Source organism: Lithobates pipiens, unplaced genomic scaffold, assembly GCF_037356315.1.
Source record: "Lithobates pipiens isolate NorthernLeopardFrog02 unplaced genomic scaffold, aLitPip1_a1.2 Scaffold_19, whole genome shotgun sequence".
Classification (NCBI taxonomy): domain Eukaryota; kingdom Metazoa; phylum Chordata; class Amphibia; order Anura; family Ranidae; genus Lithobates; species Lithobates pipiens.
The window spans coordinates 181,423,629-181,439,937 of record NW_027507764.1 but is presented as its reverse complement, the minus strand read 5'-3'; positions in this window follow the sequence as shown (position 1 = coordinate 181,439,937).

Genomic DNA, 16,309 nt, shown 5'->3' with positions numbered 1-16,309 from the left:
CTGTGGCACGTCTCGTGGCACCCGTGGCAGGTCCCGTGGCACCCGTGGCACGTCCCGTGGCACCCGTGGCACCCGTGGCAGGTTACGTGGCACCCGTGGCAGGTCCCGTGGCACGTCTCGTGGCACCCGTGGCAGGTCTCGTGGCACGTCTTGTGCCAAGCGCGGCACGTTGCGTGGCATGTGACATGGCACATGTGGCAAGGGACGTGGCAGGTCGACAATCCAAAACTTGTGGCAAGTGACGTGGAAAGTGGACAATGACATACAGCATATGTACTTGCCTTGTGATCGACATCCATGTATACTTGAAAAACTTGTCATCAAAACTACGCAAGTTCTCATACATAGCCCAGAACTGCCCTCTGTTATGTCGATTGGCAATGATTGGATGGATCCAGTAGCGACGTCTTCTTCCCATCCTCCTCCTCCGCTTCATTTCTTCTTCTTCCTCTTCCATCAGTACTGCCAAACCAGCTGTTAGGACAGCTGACATAAGGTAACGCACAGAGAGCATTTTGGACACAGAACAACAGGCAAGAACAGGAACAAGGAAGAAGACAGGAACAGGAATGATGTCACAAGGGGTGAAAGCTCACTTGTACAGTTCCCTGTCCTGGAGGCGACTTGTAAGTCGCCCCAAGTCGCGCTGTTAAGTCGTATACAAGTCGTCTCCGACTTGCCTTCTCAAGTCGTGTCGCCTCGTGTCGCCCCCTGTGTGAACCGGCCCTAATGCTAATAAAAATCCATGCAATAAACATAACCACTTGTTGCCCCTATTGACCAAGCCAAGCAAATATTCCATCATTCGAGATAGTAAACTTCATTCTAACAGCTTTTTGGGCCTCTCCTAGGGCCGGTTCACACTGCAGGCGATGCGAGGCGACACGACTTGCCTCGCCGCGATCTGACAAGTCGCCCCCGTTCTGTACAATGGAACCGTTCTGAGAGGAGCGACTCGAGTCGCTCCGACTCAGAAAAAAGGTTCCTGTACTACTTTTGGGCGACCTCGGGGCGACTTGCATTGACTTCTATACAGAAGTCATTTGCAAATCGCCGCTGAGGTCGCGGCAGGTCGCGGCGAGGCAAGTCGGTGTCGCCTCGCATCGCCCCCTGTGTGAACCGGCCCTTAGAGTCGATTCACACAGGAGCCACTTTGGATCCGACTTGAAGTCTTCCCAAGTTGCCTCAAGTCGCGCAACATGATAAAATCAATGTAAGTGAATGAGAGCCGTCTTAATGTACACTACTGTAGTCGTTCCGACTTCAGAAAAGGTTCCTGTACTACTTCAATCCAACTTCTAGGCAACTTGTACCCATTGATTTCAATAGAAGTTGCCTCCAAGTCTGATCCCCTGTCTTAACTGAAGCAACTTTCCAGGAAGTAAAAATAGTTTTCTAGGCAAACCCCTCCCTCCCACAGAGCTGATTATTATGTGATTGGCCACTGGTAAAGTCTCCTCTCCTGGAAGCAACTTCAAGTTGCCTTGTAAGTTGCCTCAAGTCGTGCTGTGATTCATACTCAAGTCGTGTCCAAGTTGCCTCCCAAAGTCTCGCTCAAAGTCGTGTTGCCCCTGTGTGAACGGACCCTTAATTCTGACTTAATGGGGTTGATGTACTAAAACTGGTGCATGCAAAATCTGGTACAGCTGTGCATGGTAGCCAATCAGCTTCTAACCTCAGCCTGTTCAATTAAGCTTTGAAGATAAAACATGGAAGCTGATTGGTTTCTATACACAGCTGCGCCAAGTTTTGAACTCTACAGTTTTAGTAAAATCAACCCCAATGTTTTCACTGCTATCTGAAATATAGAAGCAACGCTCATCCCCAATTAAGGCACATACCCCTTCTTTTGTAGCAAGATTAACATCTAGAGCAGCTCTGTTTTGTAGTATGTAACCTGGGGGACAGGTAGCAGGTACAAAGCTCCCTGGGATGAGCAGTTGCTCAGGCACAGGTACCAAATCCAGTGATGTAGTGACAAACAGTACTGTGTTTATTTGTGTTATATACACAAGTCCATACACAGGCGCTGTACAGTGTTCCAGAAAACAAAGGACAAAAATAGCAAAACACAAATCCTAGCCATGTCTCGGCTCTAACTATACAATATGCCGGCCCGCACTACCAGGCTGAACAAGCCTACCGCTTTTCAGTCTCTACATAAACTGCATAACAGCTTTTACCAACCTTTTTCTCTTCACAGACCAACTTTGTCTGTGTGTCCCAGGCAGAGACCCAAGTCTGTCTGCTCAGGTGAGCTTAAATTAGGCTGGGGAAGAGGACCAAGACCCGAACTGGACCATGGCTCAGAGATTTCTGAATGTGTACGAGAGGAGCCTGGGAGACGTATAAACCCCGAACAGGACTTTTCCTGGCTCTCTCTGGGACGCTATGCTACATATCCTCCCCCCTTGTTTCAACCCCAGGGTTGGAACACCTGTGGCCCAACAGGAATGAACACGGGACAGGGCATCTACATTTCCCATCTCAACACCTGGCCTGTGTTTAACGGTGAAGGAGTAATCCTGTAGAGCCAAAAACCACCGGTTCACCCGTCTATTAGTCTCCTTCTTTTGGGCCATCCATTTCAGGGGAGCATGGTCAGTTATTACCTCAAACTGGCGCATCCCAGGCTTTCTGAAATGTCGTGGGGGCATTTTGCAACCCAAAAGGCATTTGTTTTTATATTGAAATGAACCCTCTGGGGTCACACATGCAGTTTTCTCTTTGGCGCTACCAGTCAGGGGTATTTGCCTTTTGTTAAGTCTAATGTGGTAATATAGCGAGCTTTGCCAAGTCAGTCCATAAGTTAGTCTACTCTGGGCATTGGGTATGTGTCAAACTTTGTCACTGCATTAAGCTTCCTGAAGTCATTACAGAACCCTCCGGTTTTGGGACTAACACGATGGGGCTAGACCAGTCACTATTGGATTCCTCAATAACATCTAGCTCCAACATTCTTTTAACTTCATAGCTGATGTCTTTTCTCCTCGCTTTCAGGAATTCTGTATGGTTTGAGCTTGACACGTACCCCGGGTTCAGTAACAATATCATGCTGAACTGCTGAAGTCACGCCAGGCAACTCTGAAAATTTCTCTCTATTCCTTATCAGGAATTCTCTAACTTCCTGTTTTTGGGAACATGACAGGGTGTCTGGAATCATGACCTCAGGGATCAGAGGATACTCAGTACCCTTAAGCGTTACCGGGGGGGACCTTGCAGTTAACGCCAGTCTATAATTCCAGGGCTTTAACAGGTTTATATGGTAAACCTGCTCGGGCTTCCTTTTTCCTGGTTGATACACCTTGTAGTTGACTTCCCCAACTCTTTCAATTACTGCAAAGGGACCCTGCCACTTAGCCAGGAACTTGCTCTCAATAGTAGGAACTAACACCAGGACCCTGTCACCAGGACAGGAGAAAACCCGGAGTTGGGCCCCCCTGTTGTATATTCTCTGTTGGGCTGCCTGGGCCTGCAGTAAGTGTTCTTTTACCATCGGCATGATTGCTGCAATCCTCTCCTGCATTTGAGCGATGTGCTCAATTACACTTTTATGGGGTGTCTGCTCCCCTTCCCAAGTTTCTTTTGCTATGTCTAAGAGTCCCCGAGGGTGTCTCCCATAAAGCAACTCAAATGGAGAGTTCCCCGTAGAGGACTGGGGAACCTCCCTGATGGCAAACATCAAGTATGGTATCAGGAAGTCCCAGTTTTTCCCATCCTAGTCAACAACCTTTTTTAACATGCTCTTTAACGTCTTATTGAAGCGTTCCACCAAGCCATCCGTTTGAGGGTGGTACACTGAGGTTCGCAACTGTGTCACCTTAAACAACTTGCACAGCTCCCTAGTTATTCAAGACATAGATGGGGTGCCCTGGTCTGTAAGGACTTCTTTAGGGATTCCCACCCGACTGAACACCATAAACAGCTCTTTGGCAATGTTTTTAGCAGGCGCGGTGCGTAAGGGAACTGCTTCAGGTTAATGGGTAGCATAATCCATGATTATGAGGATATGCTGATGACCCCGGGCAGACTTGGGGAGTGGACCTACAAGGTCCATGGCAATCCTCTCAAAGGGCACTTAAATAATAGTCAAAGGCACTAAAGGACTTCGGAAGTGGGGTAGTGGGGCTGACACCTGACACACAGGACAGGATTGACAATAATTCTCAATATCTTTCTGTACCCCGGGCCAGTAAAACCTGCACAACACCCTGTCAGTAGTTTTTTCAACCCTTAAATGGCCTCCTAGCAAGTGCCCATGGGCGAGTTCCAACACCACCCGTCTGTACGGCTTAGGGACCACCAACTGCTCAACCACTTCATCATTCATTTTACATACATGATATAGTAAATCCTGATTGCTGCTGAAATAAGGAAAACAGGGCCTGTCCCCTGGTTCGACAGGTACCTCATTAATCACTATTACATTTTCCCAGGCCCTGGCAAGGGTCTGGTCTTTTCTCTGCTCAGTACCAAAATTGTCTTTGTGCGCATTAAGGTCAGCAAACGCCAATGTAGGCTCGGATTCAGTAGACGGCTGTCCAGCTCTACTGGTGGTGGGTACTTCTTCAGACTCCTCCAGTTTTCCTGCCATAACCGATAGAGGAAAACCCGGGGAGCCCTGAGAGGAATCCTCTGTACCCACATGGTCAGTAGTGACCAGGAGTTCTGGCTCTGCCACTGAGTCAGGTACTGCGACCGGGTCGGGATGATCCCACAGTTCCCAAAACTTAGGGAAGTCTCTACCAATGACGGCCTCGTGCACCAAGTGGGGGACAAGTCCAACCTGATGGGTCACCGTACCTAAGCCAGTTTTAAACTGAACAGTGGTTATAGGATACTCCCGGGTATCCCCATGTATACAGATCACAGCAATTTTTTTAGCATGACAATTCACAGGTTCAATCATTTCAGCTGTAACCAAAGTCACTAGACTTCCTGAGTCCAGCAAAGCTGTAATAGGCTTATCATTAACAGTCATTTGGCACATTGGTTTTCCCATATTTGGCACTGCAGCACATGAAACAGCTGCAAACATAGACTGTCTCCTAAAGGAAAAAAAAACGCACTGTATCAGTTCATTGGTCAATGGACAATTTGCTGCAACATGTCCCAGTTCGGTTTGCTGACAGGCAGTGGCTTCCCTTGTTTGGGACGCCAAAATTCAGTCCTTGCGCCAAATTTCCTCCCCCCTCTTTCCTTGCCATATTTACCACCAACCTCCCCTGGAACAGTCTTACCAGTTGCCTGGGGATACCGTGGCTTTGGATGGAAAGTCTGTGCGGCTGTAGGGGTGGTGACCAGACTCTTTGCAGCAAAATACCTTTCAACGAGTTCTACCAGGCTGTCTGCCGAATTGGGGTCTCCTTGACTCACCCACTCCTGCAGGGGAATTGGTAGTGACCTCAGGAACTGGTCCATGACCACACGCTCCACTATTCGTGGCCTAGACAGGGACTCCAGCTGTAGCCATTTCCTCACCAGGTGAATTAGGTCGAACATCTGTGATCTTGGGGGCTTCTCGTCTTGGAAGAACGAACTGTGAACCCGCTGTGCTGGAACTGCCAAAGTGACACCAAGTCGTGCCAGGATTTCCCATTTGACCTTTTCATAGTTTCCCGCTTCTGCTGACTCCAAATCATAGTAGGCCTTCTGCGATTCCCCAGAAAGCAAGGGGGTGACCAGTCCTGCCCACTGGGTTTTAGGCCAACCTTCCCTCTCAGCGGTCCGCTCAAACGTTAGCAGAAAGGCCTCTGGATCATCAGCTGTAGTCATCTTAGAAAGAAAGCGACCCACATGGATGGCTGAGGGCTTGTCTCCAACATCAACTTTAGCAGGTGACCACTGTGCTAGCTTCTCCACAATCTCAGTCAAGGTTTTCCTATCTGCTTTGGCATCAGTGGCTAGCTGTTCAAACTGTTGCTGTTGTGCAGCGTTGAGTGCAGCGTTTGTTTTCTGCTGTGCAGCGTTTGCTTGCTGTTGTGCAGCATTGGATATCATCAATTGTTTTAGGATTTCCTCCATGTTTAATCACTCTAGGTACTGGCCTTTTAAGTAGTAACTTACTACAGCAGGTCGCAGCCTCCACCATATGTAACCTGGGGGACAGGTAGCAGGTACAAAGCTCCCTGGGATGAGCAGTTGCTCAGGCACAGATACCAAATCCAGTGATGTAGTGACAAACAGTGCTGTGTTTATTTGTGTTATATACAAGTCCATACACAGGTGCTGTACAGTGTTCCAGAAAACAAATAAAGGACAAAAATAACAAAACACAAATCCTAGCCGTGTATCGGCTCTAACTATACAATATGCAGGCCCGCACTACCAGGCTGAACAAGCCTACCGATTGTCAGTCTCTACATAAACTGCGTAACAGCTTTTACCAACCTTTTTCTCTTCAGTCCAACTTTGTCTGTGTGTCCCAGGCAGAGAGCCAAGTCTTTCTACTCAGGTGAGCTTAACTTAGCCTGGGGAAGAGGACCAAGAGCCAAACTGGACCATGGATCAGAGATTTCTGAATGTGTACGAGAGGAGCCTGGGAGACGTAATAAACCCCGAACAGGACTTTTCCTGGCTCTCTCTGGGACGCTCTGCTACAAGTATCACCAATATCATTTGCCTAACCCAGTGTTTCTCAACCTTTTTACCTTGGAGGAACCCCTGGCAAAAAGTTTGAGATCCCGAGGAACCCCTGAAATAATGTTCACATCTACAGCTCACGGAACATTGGTATGATCAGCGAGCTGTTGATAACAAAAATTATTTGTAGAAATAGCATTAAATAAAAGAATACATATTAAAATGTACCTATTTAATGTGAAACTTGTGCTTTCTTTTCCTGCAGAGCTGATCCATTCTGATGACATTACATGGGGCAGAGCATGGGACAGGGGACATGACAGGGGGCAGAGCAGGGCACATGACAGGGGACATGACATGGGGCAGAGCACATGACAGGGGACATGACATGGGGCAGAGCACATGACAGGGGACATGACATGGGGCAGAACACATGACATGGGGCAGGGGACATGACATGGGGCAGGGGACATGACAGGGGACATTACATGGGGCAGAGCACATGGCAGGGGACATTACATGGGGCAGAGCACATGACAGGGGACATTACATAGAGCAGAGCACATGACAGGGGACATTACATGGGGCAGAGCACATGACAGGGGACATGACAAGGGACATTACATGGGACGGGGCACATTACATGGGGCACATTACATGGGACAGGGGACATTACATGGGATGGGGCACATTACATGGGGCACATTACATGGGACAGGGGACATTACATGGGGGGCATTACATGGGACAGGGGACATGACAGGGGGCAGAGCACATGACAGGGGACATGACATGGGGCGGAGCGCATGACAGGGGACATGACATGGGTTCAGTTACATCTGACGCCTCGCGTATATCTATTTCTGAGGAATCTATGCTCCTTTTCCAATTCCTTACCCTCCCAGGTGGATTATTAAAAACTATACAGACTTTTGGTACTATATGTCCAATATAGCAGTTCACTGACCAATATGGTATTATCCATTTATTTTTAAGCGTTCAGACCACATATAAAATAGAACTGATAGGGAAACTGAGTACAAGTAATTTGTCAAAACATATCTGCTGGTGTTTAATTTTTAGACAGATTTACATAGCTAATAAGGGCGCCATCTTTGGCCACACACACATGTGGATAATACAAACAAATATTGTAATAATCAGTACATATTCATGCAGGTAAATAGATCCATGTGGGGCGTGACTAAGATGGCACACTGAGAGGATGTCTGGCAGCGGGCTCCGCCACGATCCTTGGCTCTTACCTCTTCTCCAGGCACAGACAGTCCCTAAATTGGCAGAAGATACCCACATGCACTGCTGCTCATCCCACACACCGAAAGGAAGGGACTGCAGGGAGACCCACGTGCACCCCACCAATAACATGGCATCCCAGACGGAGCAATTGGAACAGCTCCAACTGCCCCAAACAGGTCGGGCTGAGATCCTGACAACCATAACGAATTGCATGCATCCATAATGTCCCTGACCATAAAAGGTGGATGCTGTACAGCTTGATGTGGGGCTGATCAGGGTGGACATGGACACGATATGGTCCCAGCTCTCCCCTGCTGAGCAGTGCCTGGGCCGTGTGGAGGATACAGTGGAGAGCCATAATTCAGACCTCTGCACCCTGCACACTAAAATCAGGGCGCTGGACTACAAAGGCTGAGGACGTTGCGAACCGTAATAGGAGGAATAATCTCTGCATTGTGGGCCTGGCGGAGAGGGTGTAGAGGGCCTGCACCCGACTGAATTTGTTGAGTAGATGCTGCACACCCAACTACTTACAGCCTAGTTCTCACCCTTCTATGTGGTGGAAAGGGCCCATCGTGTACCACCGAATCCTGGGCCGCAGGGATCACCACCCCGTACCTTTATACTTAAATTCCTGAACTTCATAGACAGAGATGAGGTACTTAGAGCAGCCAGGATGCAGGGGGAACTGACACATCAGAACAGCAGGATCCTAATTTTCACAGATTACTCTGTTGAAATGCATAAGCTGAGATGCTCATTTGGTCAAGTTAAAGCTGCAACATGGGTTAAAGGTATCAGATACAGTATTCTCTTCCCTGCACGTCTGTAGGTCCAAGATGGTGAAACCACAAGGTTCTTTACCTCCCCCAGAGATGCATCTGCATGGCTGGAATCTCTACACCCACACCGCTGAAGGATGTTGCCCTATCTGTCCTTAGCTCTATTTCTGCTGTATGTTACCCTGCTGGCTATTTGACTTCCTGGGTATCTGTTATGGTACTATTGAGGTCCACTGGAGGGGCTCCACTTCTCCAGCAGGAAAAGTTTTTCTCATTGTTGCACCTGTTGTGCCTGTTATGAACTACCTGTTTGTGACGTTTATAAGCTGTGTGCCCCTGGCATGCCCAGGTGAACTCATGTCACAAGATTTCTTCAAACTGAACTTTAGGGATTATTTCACACCTGCTGTTGGTGCCAGCACTGACATAGTGAGCTTTTTTTGGAAGGTTGACCATCATTTATATTCTGCCACACTCAGGATTGCCTTGCCTCCACAATAGTGCAGAACCATATTGGAAACATCTCCCTTGGCTCGGTTATTGGGCCAATAATGGACTCTAGTGGCCTACCTAGGAAACTGCAGGGCTTGATACTCAATTTTAGAACTGATGTCTGGATGCATGGATTCATGAAGATTCGTTCTTGCCAAATCAATCTATTAACTTTCTATGAGGAGGTGAGTTGCCATCTAGATAAAGGAAGGCCCGTAGACGTGTTGTATCTGGATTTTTCAAAAGCAATTGACACAGTTCCCCATAAATGTTTACTGTATGAAATAAGGCTCATTGGCATGGACCATAGGGTGAGTACATAGATTGAAAACTGGCTACAAGGGCGAGATCAAAGGGTGGTGATAAATGGGGAGTACACAGAATGGTCAGGGATGGGTAGTGGGGTCCCCCAGGGTTCTGTGCTGGGACCAATCCTGTTTAATTTGTTCATAAATGACCTGGAGGATGGGGTAAACAGTTCAATCTCTGTATTTGCAGACAATACTAATCTAAGAGGGACAATAACTTCTCCGCAGGATGTGGAAACCTTGCAAAAAGATCTGAACAAATTAATGGGGTGGGCAACTACATGGCAAATGAGATTCAATGTAGAAAAATTTAAAATAATGCATTTAGGTGGAAAAAATATGAATGCAATCTATACACTGGGGGTAGAACATCTGGCAGAATCTAGGATGGAAAAGGACCTGGGGGTCCTAGTAGATCTAGATAGGCTCAGCAATGGTATGCAGTGCCAAGTTGCTGCTAACAAAGCATATTGGCATTCATTAAAAAGGCGATTAATTCCAGAGATAAAACGGTAATTCTCCCGCTCTACAAGATTCTGTTTCGGCCGCACCTAGAGTATGCTGTCCAGTTCTGGGCACCAGTCCTCAGGAAGGATGTACTGGAAATGGAGCACAAAAAAGGGCAACAAAGCCAATAAAGGGTCTGGAGGATATTAGTTATGAGGAAAGGTTGCAAGCACTGAACTTATTCTCTCTGAAGAAGAGATGCTTGAGAGGGGATATGATTTCAATTTACAAGTACTGTACTGGTGATCCCACAATAGGGATAAAACTTTTTTGAGAAAGGGAGTTTAACAAGACTCGTGGCCACTCATAAAAATGAGAAGAAAAGTGGTTTACCTTAAACTACATAGAGGGTTATTTACTGTAAGAGCGTCAAGGATGTGGAATTCCCTTCCACAGGCGGCGGTCTCAGTGGGGAGCGTTGATAGTTTCAAGAAACTATTAGATAAGCACCTGAAAGACCACAACATACAAGAATATACAAGGTAATACTGACATATAATCACACACATAGGTTGGACTTAATGGACTTGTGTCTGTTTTTGACCTCACCTACAATGTAACTATGTCATTTACAATAATATCGTGGAATGTTAGGGGCCTTAAAGCCCCATACACGCTATCAGTTTTTCTGCTGAGTTTTTCCTTCAGGTTTACCAAAACCATGTAGTGCAAGGGCCTGCCTGATTGCATACAAATAGAAACTCCTAAGGTTTGACCTCATATTATATGGTTTTGGTAAATCTGAAGGAAAAACCCAGCAGAAAAACTGATAGTGTGTATGGGGCATTACTCAGCGGTTAAGCACTCCCTGGTGTTCAGTTTCCTCCAAAAGCATAATCCACAAATTTGCATACTGCAGGAGATGCATCTCTAGGGTCACAAGACAGTCCACCTTAACAAAAATGGGTGGGCATGAACTACCACACAACCTATGCCACCTATGCTTGTGGGGTCAGCATCCTGGTCCGAAAATCCCTGACGTTCAGACCTATAGAAGTTAAGACCGACAGAGAAGGTAGACACTGTATATCATTATACATGCTAATATATGATAGGAATATTGTGCTAGCCTCGGCGCAGGTCCTGCATGAGATTATGTAAACAGTGGTTCAGCTAGATACCAACCTAGTTTTTCTGCTAGGTGATTTAAACATGGTCCCATATGCAGACCTGGATAGGCTGAGCGCCTCGGCTCGTGACTCTCCTGACCTTTGCCACTGGGCTGACTTGTTTTCCCTCATGAATGTATGGCGACACATGCACCTGATGCTAAGACCCCTTTCACACCACACCGCCCATAGCGTCGGCGGTAAAACGCCGCTATTTTTAGCGGCGTTTTACCCCTGGATTTGCGGCGCATTTCGGCCACTAGCGGGGCGCTTTTACCCCCCCGCTAGCGGCCGCGAAAGGGTTAAAATCGCCGGCAATATGCCGCAATAGCGGCGTTTTGCTGGCGGTATTACAGCTCTGTCCCATTGATTTCAATGGGGAGCAGCGGTGGAGGAGCGGTAAACACACCGATCCTTCACCGCTCCAAAGAAGCTGCTGGCAGGACTTTTTTCTGATGTCCTGCCAGCGCACCGCTGTAGTGTGAAAGCCCGAGGGCGTTCACACTACACACAATGGTGCAGCTTCTTTAGGGCGGATTGCAGGCGCTATTTCTAACGCTATAGCGCCTGCAAAATGCCCTGGTGTGAAAGGGGTGTAAGGGAATATACTTGCCACTCTTCCACTTATAGGACCTTGTCCAAAATTAATTTGGCTTTTGCCTCAAACCCGGAACTGCACTGTGTTCAAGGTGTATCTATGCTTCCCCTGTAGGGCTGAAACTAATTGATTATGACATTAATCAATTACTATTTTCAGAATCGATTAATCAACCAGTAACATAATGGGGTTAAAAAAAAAGAGCCCTTTATAGTATAAAAAGAGCACATAATCGCTACTGTAAATATTACTTTCACAGTTCTACAGTAAAAAAATAAAAATAAATTTATAAATAAATATATATATAAACCCCTTATAGTAGTGATTATTTCCTTTGTTTGTACTATAAAAAAGGGCTAATTTTAGTTTTAACCCCATTATGTTACTAAAATGTCTTAGACCTGGTTCACATCTATGTGTATTTTGGTGCTTTTTGCAGAAACGCACTACAGTTCATTTAGATGGTTTCCTATGGGACACGTTCACATCTATGCGTTTTTTTCAGCCACTGCGTATTTGGAAAGGGTCAGGGATTTTTTTTTAATGCACAACGGTGCTTTTTGGGTTCAATATATTTCAATGGAGAATCTACAGAAAAGCATGTAATGCATTTTTACAGCAATTTGTGTTTTTTAATCGGCCCAACAACAAATTGGCCAAAAAAAATGGAAAAAACGCAAATCGCAGCAAAATCTTACGTGCGCAAAAATCAAAACGCAATGCAGAAACAGATCAAAAGCAAACTACATAGATGTGTAACAAGCCTCATGCTGGCCACACGGAACAATTTTCAAAAAAGAATATTCAGATGCAAAATCTTTGTACATTCGCTGAATGAAAGAATGTTTGAAATTTTCACTTGCTTTTAACATTCTGTTTTTAAAATGAATGTCATTTCTGAACGAAAACCGCATACACTGTCTGAAAATTTCTTTGACCAAGAAGTTTTCTATTTCCAAATTTTCCCATCACTGTGGTTGAAAATTAACGCCGATTTGACCCCACTAACGATTAGAAAATCGAATGAACGTTCTTAAAATGACTTTTTTTTTGAAGGAAGACAGATTTTTTTTTTATTTAAAACACAAACAATGTGATCTCTAAATCTGATGATATTTACCAGATTCACCTTTTAATAGTATATACAGTATATATCTCTTCTGTCTGTTATTCTCAGAGTGGATTAGATATTTTGCTCCCTAACCATATAGTTGGTTATTTATATTTACCATTTAGAGATACTTAAGAATATTTTTTTTTTAAAACTTTACATATTAACTAAATTATACACCACAATTTTTTTAAGGTTATTAACGGATTAATCGAAACAATAAATTGGCCAACTAATCCATTATGAAAATAATCATTATTTGCAGCCCTACTTCCCAGGGGGATCTCTGATCATGTGCCCCTCTGCCTCTCAGCTCCCCCCATGGTACTCTGGGACTCTTAAATCCTGGGCTGGGGGTGGGGGGGAATACATCTCTACTCCAAAAAATTGTGTATTAAGAGGGAAAAGGCTCGGTTTTTGGAGGAGCTGGAGGAGAAAGCAACCAAACTGGAGGTGGATTTTGTCTCTGACCCGGATGATGGACACTATCAAGTTTGGCACCAGGCGCTGCGAGAACTTTCCCCTGCTAGGGTTGCCCAAACAGACAAGGCCCTTCTGTACTCGGCCCAGTGGGTGTTTGAATTCGGGAGGAAAAATGGGAGACTCCTGGATGGTTAGCTAGAGGCAATGTCCCTTCCACTCCCATAGGTTCGGTTGGGGATGGACAGGGCCCGCTACTTACATCACCCTCCACTATCAATGACCGCTTCAGAATTTTTTTTAGTGAGTTGTACACCTCCAGGGTGGACTATTCCAAATCTGATATCTCCTCTTTCCTAGATGCCCTGTCCTTCCTCATCTTAGCTATGGAGGACAGGGAGAGGTTGGAGGCTGACATCACCCTGGAGGAGGTGCAGCTGGCCATGGGTAGTCTTCAGGGTGGGAAGGCCCCTGGGGCAGACGTCTACCTTTCCGACTTTTACGCCGCTTTTATGGAACTCCTTGCACCTAAACTGACGTCACTACTCATTGACTTTGACTCCATGAACAAGGCTATAATTGTGTTGATCCCCAAGCCTGGCAAGGATTTCCAGGACTGCTCATCCTACAGGTCTATCTCCCTATTAAATAATATTGATGCCAAGATCTTTGTGAATAGCTAGGCCAACCGGCTGTCCCAGGTGATTGAAGACCTGAACGGTATTGATCAAATTGGATTTATGATAAAGGGGCCAACATTAATATTAGGCAGCTCTTTCTCAACACTTCTATCACACATGACAATTAGGGATGAGCCAAACACCCCCCCAGTTCGGTTCGCACCAGAACATCAGAACATTCAAAAAGGTTTATTCAAACACCATTAAAGTCTGTGGGAAACGAACGTGAAAAATCAAAAGTGATAATTTTAAAGGCTGATATGCAAGTTTTTGCCGTAAAAAGTGTTTAGGGACCCGTGTCATGCCACAGGGGACATGTATCAATGCAAAAAAAGAGTTTTAAAAACTGAAGCAGTGATTTTAAGAATGCTTACAGTGAAACAATAAAAATTAAATATTCCTTTAAATAGCATGCCTGGGAGGTGTCTATAGTATGCTTTAGAACAATACCACAGCAAAATTACATTTCTGAAGGAAAAAAGTCATCTATCACTGCTTGCGGCTGTAATGTATTATCAGGTCCCAGCAATATAGATGAAAATCATTGAGAAAAACGGCATGGATCCCGTTCCCCCCCCTGGGGGAGGGAGGAACAAAGAGCCCATTACCAGGCTCTTTGGGTCTGGTATGGATATTAAGGGAAATCCTCGCACCCAAAAAAAAAAAATGGCATGGGGGGCCCCCAGGCACTATATACTCTGAACAGAAGTGTATATATACTATATGGCCTGCCCTATATACTCCGCAGAAAATTGGGCCTTAGGTGTTGGTGGTACCAGAACACTGTAACCCCACAGTTACTCTTGTTGGGCGCAGGAACAGACCCTGCTGTTCAATATTATTTCAAAAATTGTAATTACATGTCCGTGTTAAACAGGTTCAGACAAATTTGGCCTTGGGTGATGGAGCCACAACATTGTAAGTCCTCCCAGTTACTCTTGGTGGGCGCAAGAATGGGCCCTGCTGTGAAATATTAGATCAAAAATTGTAAATACATGCCCCTGTTAAACAGTGGCAGAAAAGCTGGGCCTTGGGTGGTGGTGGTGGTGGCACAATACTGTAACACCTCACAGATACTCTTGTTGGGTGCAACAACAGGCCCTGCTGTGAAATATTAGATCAAAAATGTTAATTACAATACAGTGCAGCCATAGTGCAGTTGCTATTACTTTTCTGGTGGTGTACACAGTACACAATACAGTGCAGCCTTAGTGCAGTTGCTACTACTTTTCTGGTGGTGTACATTGATGTATATTTTGTTGCGAAACAAAATATACATCACGTCCAGAAGGCCATCAAGGAGAGGCAGAAGCTCACAGGCCACTAAAAGAGGGCAAGCAGGCTCTGTGTCTACAGTCAACAGTGCTGGTCGTGGACATAGTGCATCCTCTGTAGGTGCCCGTGAGGCACGCTTGTCCTGTTTCTCTGCTGCTGGCCGTGTTATTGAGCCAGAACATGCAGGAGAGTTGGTGGAGTGGATAACAAAGCCGTCCTCCTCCTCCTCTGTCACCCAGGCTCAGACTAGTTTGCCTTCCTATGAAGCTGTCAAAGTGGCTTATTCCACCGGCTCCTTGTCCACCACTCCTTCCGTAGCCCCACCACCATGCACGGAGGAGTCCCCCGAACTATTCGACCACAGTGTTGGGTACATGCTGCTGGAGGATGCGCAGCGATTTGAAGGGTGCGATGTTGGTTCCCAGTTTTAGGAAGGGAGTAACGTGAGCCTAGAGAGAGGGGGTGCCCAAGAAGGACAAGAAACTGGCAGTCATGTTCCCCCAGCTGCAGCATAGTGCCAGGTTTGCTCCAGTGATGAGGAGGGAAGGGGATAATGAGGTCACTGACTCTACTTGGGTGCCTGATAGAATAGAGGAGAAGGAGGAGGCACAACTCCAATGAGGCAGGATGTCATCTAGGGGGCAGCTTAAGGGCAGCCATCCTACTGCATCACACCTCAGAGTTCCGCAGATGCAGGGCGCTGCTGACTCCCTGCTGATTTTGAAAAAGTTCCTTGGTGTGGGCCTTTTTTGACATGTGTGCAGCAGATCGTACCGTTGCTGTTTGCAACCTATGTCTGAAGCGGATCAAGCGTGGCCAGAACAGTAGCCGCTTGGGCACCACATGCTTGACCAGACATTTGACGACCTCCCATGCAGTCTGCTTCCTGCATACTATATTTGAGATTTAATATCTCTCAGACATGATTTGGGTTAAATGAGAGTTCTTTGACCATTAAGTGAAAGCTTTAATACAATACCAAAATTTATTGATGAGTAGTTGAAAGTCTAATACACAACCATCTATCTAGAGCAGTGATGGCGAACCTTGGCACCCCAGATGTTTTGGAACTACATTTCCCATGATGCCCTGGCACTCTGCAGTGTAGTGGAGCATCATGGGAAATGTAGTTCCAAAACATCTGGAGTGTCAAGGTTCGCCATCACTGATCTAGAGTATAGTCTACAC